This window comes from Aquila chrysaetos, chromosome 1, assembly GCF_900496995.4.
Source record: "Aquila chrysaetos chrysaetos chromosome 1, bAquChr1.4, whole genome shotgun sequence".
NCBI classification, from domain to species: domain Eukaryota; kingdom Metazoa; phylum Chordata; class Aves; order Accipitriformes; family Accipitridae; genus Aquila; species Aquila chrysaetos.
Genome location: NC_044004.1, coordinates 69,094,859 through 69,106,081, shown reverse-complemented (window position 1 = coordinate 69,106,081; position 11,223 = coordinate 69,094,859). Strand labels below are relative to the sequence as shown.

The 11,223-nt window shown below is 43.7% G+C and overlaps 1 long non-coding RNA gene across 1 annotated transcript; it reads right to left on the bottom strand.

Moving 5' to 3' along the window:
* Positions 1-845: 845 nt before the first annotated feature.
* On the bottom strand, positions 846-11,168 carry LOC121233567. The gene is made up of 3 exons (XR_005933283.1): positions 10,078-11,168; positions 6,152-6,400; positions 846-3,300 (listed from the first exon to the last, which is right to left on the bottom strand). It is a non-coding gene; the product is annotated as an uncharacterized LOC121233567 (long non-coding RNA).
* Between the last annotated feature and the right edge of the window lie 55 nt (positions 11,169-11,223).

Genomic DNA, 11,223 nt, shown 5'->3' with positions numbered 1-11,223 from the left:
TCTCAGTGTTGACTGACTGCTTATGACATACGTTAAGCTGAATTGGGGGTCTGTGCAACAGAAATGTGTAACATGTCTGGGAATCCTCAAAGTACAGATCCTATAGGGTCAGAGGAAGCCTGATGGATTTTAAGGAGGAGTGAGGCATTTGCGAGTGATACAATATTCAAGGCTTCCAGAAATCTTTTCTTCCCCAAGGTGTATACATGTGTATCGCTCTAAGAAGAAATAATTAACTTGCAGAAAAAAATGCAGAGGATAATGTTCTTTGCCTCTTGACATGCGTGCTGTTGAAGTTCTACAAGGGACCAGACTGCTGCTCTCAGGAGCAGTGGGTTTACTAACAGGCTTAAGGCTACTTTCAGCCATTTCTGCTTCTCACCCGAAGTGTTGAAGGGGTGTGAGCGGAGTATTACTGCTGCACTCTGATGTTTATCTGCTTCTGGTAAGATCCACCACAGCAGAGCAGGAATCCCCCAGCAGGTATTTTGGGTCCTCTGGCACACTCAACACACTGGCAGTGTATTGACAGATTAAGGTCACATTTTCCTTGTTCAATGGAGGAATAGGGAAATTAAAGCCACTGCATTTTCAGTTTTTTACACATTTAAAATATAAATGGGGTAAATAAGATACTCCTTTGAAACAATTAATGAGATCTTCATTATGTAGGAAGGAGGGAGAGAGAGAACAAAATGTTAGGAGTGAGGCCAGGGAGGTAAATACATGGAGGAGAAAAATAATCATAGAGCATAGGCACAACGTAAGCTGCAGAAAGAGGCAAAGGAGAAAAAAGTGTGGGGCTTACTGGGTTAGGACGGCAGGAGGCAGGGAGATGGCTGGCAGAGAAAAAATGAAGGCATGTGCATGCCCACCAGAAGGAGCTGCACAAATATCAGCTGGGGAGGAGCTGCTCTTCCCATGCCTTACAGGATCAGAGAGCAAGTGCAGTATTTTGGTGTATGTTTGTATAGTGTATAACACAATGCAATTCCAGTCCTGATTACTATTAAAAGATAGTGTAGACAGAATGAAAAATCATCACATACAGGCCCCAGTAGGAAAGATGAGACAAGGGCTTGGCAAACCCCTGGCTGACCTAGTCTGTCACTCCTTATTTTGTTCCCAGTTATTCATCGCAGAGCTAATTAGTGGCATATTGTAGAAGTGAGGTCATTAAGACTTAGACCCCTCTGCATCTTCTCCAGCTAATTTTAAAACCAACTAGAGTGTTTTGGTACATTTCCTTTTTGTAGACAGTGCCACTGTATTCACACACACCCCCCCCCCCTTACCCTTTATTTTGGCATTTGCACATTGTCACTGCCATTAGTAGGGCTTCCTTTCAATGCAGCGCAATGTCTGGAGATTTCCCAGTGTAGACACGCTGCTGTTCTTTTCTCTGGACTGTAGTCCTCGCCTGGAGTAGGTGGGAGCAGTACGCAGATTCTGCCCCACATGCTACACATCAGAAGGACATCACTTGTGTGTAGATTGAGAACTGAGCTGCACTAGAGAAAACTTCAAGGATGACAGACAGCTCTGGAAAATCAAATCACCTTTAAAGAGAAACACACAGCATTTAGCTGGCTCCACACTGATAACAAGCATTTACAATCACTAGATCATGACAACTGCACCATGCAGGCATAATTGTCTGTTATAAATGGCACTGTAGTAAGGAGGAGACCAGTGATCTGTCTTTAACACGATTATACACCACAAATCAACGATAAGGCAGGTATTGCTTCTCTGATTCACTTTCATCAAAGATGAATGACCATAAGGCAAAGAAAAACAAAAATCAAAACAAAGCACATAATATGAGGATGCTTTTCAGCCTAAAAAAATCTAGAAATTAATTCTTTTGTAGACTGATAGACTGATGCATCTGAGCAATACAATCACAGAGAGAATGCGAGGTTCATAAATTCATTTTGGCCTTAGTGTTCACTCTGCAGCATCCTGCACCACACAGCATGCAGGAGGTGTTATACTGTGAGGGAGATAGGAGAGCAGAGTCCTCACCACTTGCAATTACCAGAATCCTCAAGAGCACATTCCTCTTGAGCCAGTGGTGTCATTTCGGTGTCCTGGCTAAATTTCAGTTTGATTAATTACATTCTCAGTATTTAATTTCCCAAGAAGCATAGTTGTCATTGTCTTTAATTATTTGGAGATCGAATTTGCATGGGGTTTTTGAGCATGATAGTTACACATAAAATTCTACATGCATACTGTGTTTTGCAGGCAAAGAAAATGACACAGGATTTGAACCAAGGAGCTTAAAATCAACATATGAATGAACAGCATCTGGGGAAATGACTTGAATTAAAGGTTGGTATGTGGGAGTGTGAATGGAAGGGAAATGTGAATGTAAAGGAAAAGGAATGTATCTGTAAAGTGATAGATTATATAATTTGCTTTGCTTTCTATATGTCTTGCTAGCAAGTTCTCATGATGTTTGCAGTCTTAAAGGAATTTAAATTTCTTGCTTTTGGTGCCCTGGTATTGAAAAGCTTTAAAATGGGATTTTGCAGAGAGAGGGCTAGCAGGTTGTACCAGGATCACAGAAACCAAACAAGCTCCCTTTCTCCATTTATGTTGCCCTCTGGAAACGCCATGTCCACAAGCAAAGACAAGAATGATTTATTTAATTAATCACAAGGCATGACTATAATTTTATTTCTCATCTGAAAAATGAGAAATATGCTTCCAGCAGCACAGTGGCCCTTCTACATGACAGACCAGGGACCTGTTTTGGGTACCTCAGACATCTAGGAATCGAGCCTAAAATTGGGACAGTGCCTTAGCAGTTTTGTCAGCCGAATCCTAAATCCAAATCCTAAACTGTTTCTTACAGTATCTGTGTTTTCCCTAGAGTGTATGTCATCTGAACACTGACCAAGCTTGACCTATTTTGTTCAAGATTTGATGAGATCACAGTGCAAGCCTGTCTAACTGCAGGCCATAAATTGTTGTAATCCTCCATCTGGTCGCTCCCTGACAAGCGTATGCTTTGCTTAACCAGGGTGATATAGTCTACCAGTGCTGTCTTCTAGGTGCTGAAGTCCTTAGGCACATGAGCAGGGTGGGGGAGCTGTAGGGTTCCCCAAGCTGTAGCATTCATGTACTGGGTGACTGGACCTTGCAGAAGCTGGACCAACTGTGCATTGACTGTAAGGCCACTTTCACATTGCAGGTTTTCAGCTGGAGTAAGGCAGCATTGCTACCTCTTGCTGTTTGCAGTTTTCTGGGGGCCTTCTGTGGTGATGTCCATACTGAACGTTTGATCCTTGTCTGTAAAGATGACACTTTTAGATATGCAGACAAAATGCTTTACACTGAAAATGACTTTATACCTACTTGAAAAGGCAAATGGGTGCCTTAATTTTGCTTTTTTTTTTCCTCCCCCATTTTAAAGAACCATTGACTGTGGTACTTGGAAAACTGTTTTCCTAAGTGTTGGTAAGCCATGTAGTCCTTTCCCTTCTCTCTCACACCTCCAACAACAGCAGAATCTCTGGATACGCGTAGCATGCTTTGGTCCTTTAAACTATATTATTAGTGGACTGAGATCATCACTTCTAATTCAGGTTGCCCAGTACTTCCTACATTGAGACTATATTGATTGTATGTGTTTAGAACTTCATCAAACATTAATTGTCCTCAGTGTGTGCTTCAGGTAGAATATGTGTAGAAAATGTCAGCAAAACAGTTCAAGTATTTCTGCAAAATAATGAATTGATTTGCCAGGGCTGAAAATATTAGAGAACTTTTTTTTGAGAGGCTCTAGTGCTCCTGTCCACTCAGGAAGAGAGATGAAATTTGGCAGGGAAAGGAAGGATGAATTTTGTGTCAAGAGATGAGCTACGAGCTGTAGGCCAGTCGCAGTTTTGCGACTAAATATTGCAAAAACAGTTTTCATAATGGCTAGCTGCAGCACGAACCTAGAGAGAAAACAAAATCACTCTCCATTATTTGACCACTATTTGTTCTGTTCACTGAATGAGACAGGGGTCTTTAGGAAGGAACATAAAGGAGCATGCAATTAAAGACAGGTACCAGGATGCAACCAAACCGAATACTTAAGTGAGATTATACCAGCAATGCTAATTTTGATCGGTTGCAACTTTTAAGTGTTTAACTTCAATTTTTTTTTCCAATTTTTACTTATAGTGAGCATTTACAGATGTGATTTCTGCAATAGCGTATGAAGTGTAGAGGGGGTTGCTTTTAAAGCTGCTCAAACTTGTTTGTCAAAAATTTGGCTATTTTGGGTCAAGCAAGAAAATAGTGGAGTTTAAAATTGTTCTAAATGCTCTTGTCATGTGGGCAACCTTTTTCAACACTTTGTGTGACTGCCAGGATGTTTGAAACCTGCAAGGTAATATCCCCCTGGAAGTGCAAATGGAAACTAATACAATACATGCACATTTGTTGTCAGGGCTGTCTGTTATTGAGAACTCACTAAGAACCCATTGCCTTGGGATGACTAATTAAATACTGATTTACTTACTCTCCAGACTTCAGTTTCTTCCACACCTTAAGCAAAGAGCAAAGGAAAACTCTGGAATTGGAGAATACAGGAAAGAAAAAAACATGGGAATGCAGGCATACCCAGTGCCCAGGTATTGGCTTCTTTAAGCCAGCTGAGCACAATTCTGCCTTTTGAAGAGTCAATTACTAATTTTTGGTGGGATTCTTGCAAGTCTTTGGCCTCTGTTGGTTCATGAACAGCAGAAGGGCAACTGTTTTTTTGCTTTTTACCATATAATGCAGTGTCCAACAGCTGCCTTTTCTAATAATTAGGCAGCGATCACACCAGCTCACTGAATTCCTCAGTCCTATCACGCTTTCTCCTAGTCTTCTGTTATTCACCAGTGAGCCCTGCTCCTATGCTTAGTGCAGTTCTTCTAAAACCATGTTTGCAGTTGTGCTCAAAATGAAAGTATTTTTCCTGGGTTAAAAAAAAGAAAAGCTCGCTAAGTCTACCACAGTGTCATAATCACTTTAAACTGGCTGAAGCCAACAATGCTATCAAAAAGATAAGTGTCGCCCTTTCTCCCACCTCAGTCCTGCCCCTGCACAAGATCAGCACAAGGATTTGGACAACCACACAATGAACCAGATCAGGGAACTGATCCAAATTAAAAATTAGTTTGGCCCCTGAAACATTTGTTTTCCCCAGCCAGATCAGTTCCCCAGGCCTGTTCAGTTCGCAGCTGCACCAACAACTGTGCCAGCACAAAGGGGGTGGGTGACATGGCGTTAGGGATGAGCAGCCGATGTGGAGGAGGAAGGGTGGGACTGTTTTACTACTGACTTATGCAGCAAAAAGTGACACTGAACTCGGGCAACGTGACTTAGACTTGCACCAGCTTAGAAAAATTGAAGAGAGGTTTCTAAATTACTCAAGATAAGTACCGTTTATGTGGGGAATAAAAATAAGACATGGTACCTTTTTCTTCTATCATTACATATATGGGCTGAGTGTTTTGTCACAAAATATCAACAAAACGTGGAAGTAAAGGGACGCATTTAGATGCAATATGTGTGATTTTGTTAGTCTTCCAATGGTGTAATATAGTTGTCTCCTCTTCGGGTATAAAGAAGGAGATAAAGCCCTGTATCCAGACAACCACCATGGTTTGCCCAGCCTTCATCCATCGCTGCAATCCAGTCCTACCCCAAGGCCTCTTTAGCCCGTGGATGCTAGTGCAACTGCCCGACCGTGGCACTGCCTAGCCCTGCGTAGCAAGCTGTGACACACAGCCACTTGCACGGCACCAGTCATTAGTGCACTGGTTATACAGCCAGTGCAACCCAGTGACCAAGTAGTAAGAGCTCAGCATTGCCAAACCAACTTTGATTTCTTTTCTCACAGAGTTATTAGCTTTAATTTTGTATTTGCCACCTGCCTGAATAAATTTTAATATATCATTCGCTGGTGGTTTTTGCAACAAGATGTAACTGGGACAAGGACTGTAAGAACTTGAAAACAGTAATTAAAATGGGAGATAAGATTAATCTTAGTGGTGTCTTCCAAGAAACCAGTAGTAGAGCTAGGTTATTCCAGTTATGTAAATCTTTTTAAGCTGAGTGACTGAAGAGAAATTTAATTTTCAAAGAACCAATAATGTCTGGTTACCTGGAGTCTCTTATCTCTTGCTGAGGTGATAGCCAGGAGAAAGTGAAAGTACCTTCAAAAGCTTCTACATGGATGCAGGCAAGATCCAAAGGGAGAATTTCATTCTCTAGAAAGTACAGTACTGGTGCAGTACAGCGGGCAGCAATACTGTGCTTCGTGGCAGCATGCGATTAGCCATCAGAACACAGTGCAACCTCCCTTCTCTACCAGAAATGTAATATTCCTCGAGCAAAGTCCTTATGTCAGCGTCTAAAGAGAAAACAACCAATAAAGGAGATAAGGGAGTGCCCTGCTTAGTACTTTGTTTCAGCCCAAACCTTTTGGATTCGTAACTTTTAAAAAAGATCTTGGCAGCTTTAGCTGGGTACGTTAACCTTAGGAAAGTAATGAACTTTGGTCTGAATCCCATCATCTCCGCGGTGGGAAAGATGAACAACTACTCAATCTGATCAAAGACCTTTCTGGTACCTGCAGATAGATTTACAGCAGAAGCCTTATTTAATGTACCAGAGGGAAATACATGTAATAACCTTGTAAAATTATCAATTCCATATTTATTCTATATAAATCCCACTTCATCATGGTGGGCCAGTTTAGGAAGAACTTCTAAGAGTGAAATGGGTTCTTTGTTCTTTTGCATATGAGAGTGAGTCAGGAAACTAGGCAGGTCCCAAGCAGGCATTTGACTCTACAGAGACAAACTCATGAAGGGTTCATTCTAGAAAATGGCCAGGCACACCAAAGCAGGAGTATAGAGAGCCCTCATGTCACAACTTCTGTCTTCAAGGCCTTTCACAACTTAGTTCCTCTTTGTTTGTGTGTAACCTACACAGTGTCAGCTCAAAGCTTCTCTTCAGTGAGGGAAAATTGGACCTTGGCACTCAAGGACGAAGACAGATCCACTTCTGGCACAAAACAGCTTACTTTGGCTTCCAGCGGGCAACGCAGAAATCACTTTTGTGAGGATGGCACCAGAACAGTTCCCCCAAGCACCAGCCTCCTTAAACAGCTCTAGGTACCACCACCCCGATAATTCTGCATCCCCGCTGAAGTGCTGGTGATGGGCCTCTGTGCTCAGCCCCGCTCGGTCAGCCTTGGGCAAGTGCTTGGGGCTGCTGAGGCTGCTCCGCTTCTGCTGCTGGGCCCTCTTTAATGGAGACAGGGTGTCGGGTGAGCAGCTCTGCCGCTGCTGTCATTTTGCTGCCCCGTTCCGCCTGCCTCTGGAGGCCACAGTTCAGCCAGCCCATGCCACCGTACCACTTCTGCTGTGGTGCAGGACTGAAGTGTTCGAACTAGCTCAAACCCAAGTGCCCTTCTCGACGGTGGAAATCAGCTATGAACTCTGTGCTACTGTGGCTAGACAGGTCCTTGCGCCCAGATGGGTTTGGAAAACCACATGCAGCTGGGCACAGTTATGATGACCTCCTAAAAATACTCCTTACCTTCTCCCACATGCTGTCTTCTGCCTGAGGCATCTTTCCCAAACAGATTTGTGTAGTTGCTAAACAGTCTGTGTATCCTATTTTAATAATACTGAGGTGGGAGGCTTGTTTAGTACCTCACCTATTCAAAGAAGAAGCAGACAAGCTGTGAAGGACAGGGGTTGATAAATTTACCAGCCATCCCAGGAAAGAAGGAAATAATGAAATCAAGTATCCTTAGAAAGCTATTATTCTTCTTGACAGAAATGCCTCTTCTCTCTGAAAATACTGTTGGTATTTTCCCACGCTAGGGCAACACTATAATGGCTAAAAGGAAAATGACTCCAGTGATTTTAATGTAAATAATAAGTTATGTGTTTGATACAATTTAATTATCCATGAAACTCTACTTTCTGGCAGAAACCTGGTGTACATAAAGGTGAAGCAAAGTTACTGAGTTTGGAGCTAAACTGTCTCCAGAAGGCACTCTCTACCACTGGAATCTCTTGAATAAACCAGATGAAGCCTGGCTGAGGTTAACAGGAAATACTAAATCATAATCTGCATATAAACTCTGATTTTAGAGGAAGATTGAAAGCTAATAGTAGTAGCAGCAGTATCAGTAGTAGTATTTCTTAAATATTTCTTACATAACATGATGGTATAATATATGCAGCTTAATGAATATCTTTTAGCACTCTGCCTTCTGATAAGCTGTTTCCGAGACACAGATTTTAAAGGTGACTAGGCAGGTGCTTAGTGAGATGTTAAGATGTGTCTATCAGATTAAAGTTTCCTTTGAGAACCTTATTAGAAGTTTATCTGCCTAAGTGCCCCAACTCCATTAAAATTCAGGTTCACAGGCCTTACCACTGATGGTGTCATTGGATTGTAAACCTAATCTGATGAAAAGTCAGGCTGTTTACAGAAGGGATGGTTCTTCTCTTTCTTCATTGCCCCAGCCTCACAGCCTGTTTTCCTTGCACCAGTCTGAATGATCATGTAGTTGCAGAGTAAAAAGAGAGAAAAAAAATTCTGTTGCTTCTTGAGAGAGCACAGTTACTTTAGCCCAATGCAGAGGAGGAACACTGTTGCAGGAGTAGCATCAAGCTAGATACCCAGGGGTATGTGCCCCTCTGCTCTCCTTTTTTCAGTTTCCTCGTGTTATTCAGAAAAGCCAGGCAGATGCTAATGATGTTTAATTAGGGTATATTAAAAGTCACCGATGGAGTTAGAAGTGGTGAATCTACAAGTAAGACACTGCTGATACTACTCACACACGGAGTAATGGGTTTGGACAGTTAGCTATGAGTTGAACATCCTAGAGTGGGCGGCAGACTTGCAGTTTTTTACTCGGGTGTGTACCAAAACAGCCCAGCCAGGGAAGCCTTGTGGCAGATTTGACCATGGCACGCTGTTTCTGCTTGCCCTCTGGTCTTCTCACAGGACTGATCTGTCTGAAGCCAGTTCTAACCAGAACAACCATTCTGGTTATTAAATATCAGAAAAAGGCCATACTAGGCTGTTTTATAGCCCTTTTTAGGTAAAGGAGCATATTAATGTGATCCTCTCCAAGCCTCAATGTAAGTAGAAAATAATTTAATTCTCTCATGCTGAAGCGAACCAACCAGTCAACCCTAACAACAACAAAAGCAGTAAAAATGTGGTTCTAACCAGACACCTGACAAACTGCAGTGCTTCCCTAATTATCTTCTTGTCATATCTGTTTAGTGTGAATCATGCACTGAATAGATACTTGAGGAATGAGGATCCAATGGATGGAGCTTGCTGCCCACCCCAGTCCTGCCAAGTCAGCCTGCAGAGCAGAGCAGAGCAGACCTCGGGCACATGTAAGGCGTTTTCCATGTATTTCCCTGTGTGACACTGGATCACCAAGACTGCCAGACTCTTGGGGCAGATGCTACTGCTGCATCCACCACTCTTGACCCAGGATGCTTGGCCCTGATTTAAGCACTACACACTACAAAAACTAGTAGCAGCCTCATGTTTCTTCTGTACCTTGCTTGCAAATATCTTCATTACATTGACAAAATTTAAAGACATTTTAGTTTCTCTTGAGATAAACCTTTACCAGTTTATCTGCAGCCCAGTGCTGCGCTGTATCTGTGCGTGATTGCATGCAAGAAGAAAAGTTTACTTGCTAACTGTAATTGCGTACAGTACAACCACAAAATACAAGTTAAAGCTGATTACCAAAGTTTACTCATCTTGAATCATTCAAGGTTCAAAACTTAAGTGGTAAAATACTAATTTTATTCCAGGCTTCCCCCATCAATGTTATGGCATCATTCTGTGTTAGGAGTTCCCCACTACGCTTCTGTTGTAGCACGCTACCTACCAGTGCGGTACAGTTTACCTGTTTGCAATTTATACAGTATTTACGTGAAAAAGAAATGGATGGATTTTAGATTACGAAGTTAGAAAGAAGTGCCGGTAACCTCACAGCCATAAAACCGGGTATTTTTCACTGCTGCAGTCATGCACCTTCTGTGACCTGGGGCAAGCCATTCCAGTTCTGTGTCTTCAGAGTTGTAATGCACCTGGGTGGGCAGGTGGGTGAGTCCAGGACTACTGTTCATCTGGTAAAACTCTCAGGGCCTTAACTTCTCCGGGCCCCAGTTCTGCTGGGTTTTAAAATGAGATTAATACCATACCTCGAACTTCATATACACGTGAAAACTTACTGGCATAAATACAGAGACGTAATTATGCCAGTGCAGGTGTATTGTAATATTTTGCCATGTAGAAACATCTTGCACTTGTTACTTCATATCTCCTTCCAGGAACGATGACTGGGTAAAAGCCAAAGTACTTCTTAAAGCATCAGTTTCAGTTCAATCCTACTTGCGCTCCGCTCGTCCGAGTACTGTAAATTTAGATTCCTGCAAACGTAGTAGGCAAGAGAGACTTACCGTTCCTCAAGCGGGCTGCAAACGTCCAGCCAGATCCACTGCTGAGCAGACGCTTGCAGACTCGAAGGGAGTTCGTTTCATAGGGCCACAGGGGCGAGACTTCATTACGATATATCTGATCGCGCAAGAAGCCTCGTGCTCTTTAATAGGTCTACCCGCGTAAATGAGGAGCAACTGCAACAGCACCTATGGCCAGGATGAGGTCCCCGCGTGAAGCGCCTGGGGGTGAAGAGCGGTCTGTTGCTGGGCGGTATCACAGCAATTACTCCAATATTAAGAATAGGCAAAGCGAGGGACTGAATCACCTGTAAGCAAGAGGCAGGATGAGCTCCAGCGCCGTCGGAGCGCTGCAGGGATTAACTTTTAAGCGCAAGTCTCACGCTGGTTGGAGCTTTTCTCACAGGAGCACCTCAGCCGCGCTCCAGCGGCTACACCAGCGCCTTTTAAGCCTCCGCCAAGCCCCGAGGGCGGCCGAGCAAACCCGGCCGAGGCAGGGCCCTTGGGGCTAAGACAGCGGGACGGGGGGGGTGGGGAAATGAAGCCACCCAAGCGCCTCGCCGCCCTCCTCCCGTTCCCGCTCCCGGGGCGGCCGCTTTGCCGGGCGTCGGGGCGCAGCGCTCCTAGCGGGACCCGGGGCGGCGGTAATTTGGAGAGGATCCCTTGCCGGGCCGGTGCGTGAGCGCGCGCGCGCGCGCGCCCGGGGGTTGGGGGGGGGGGG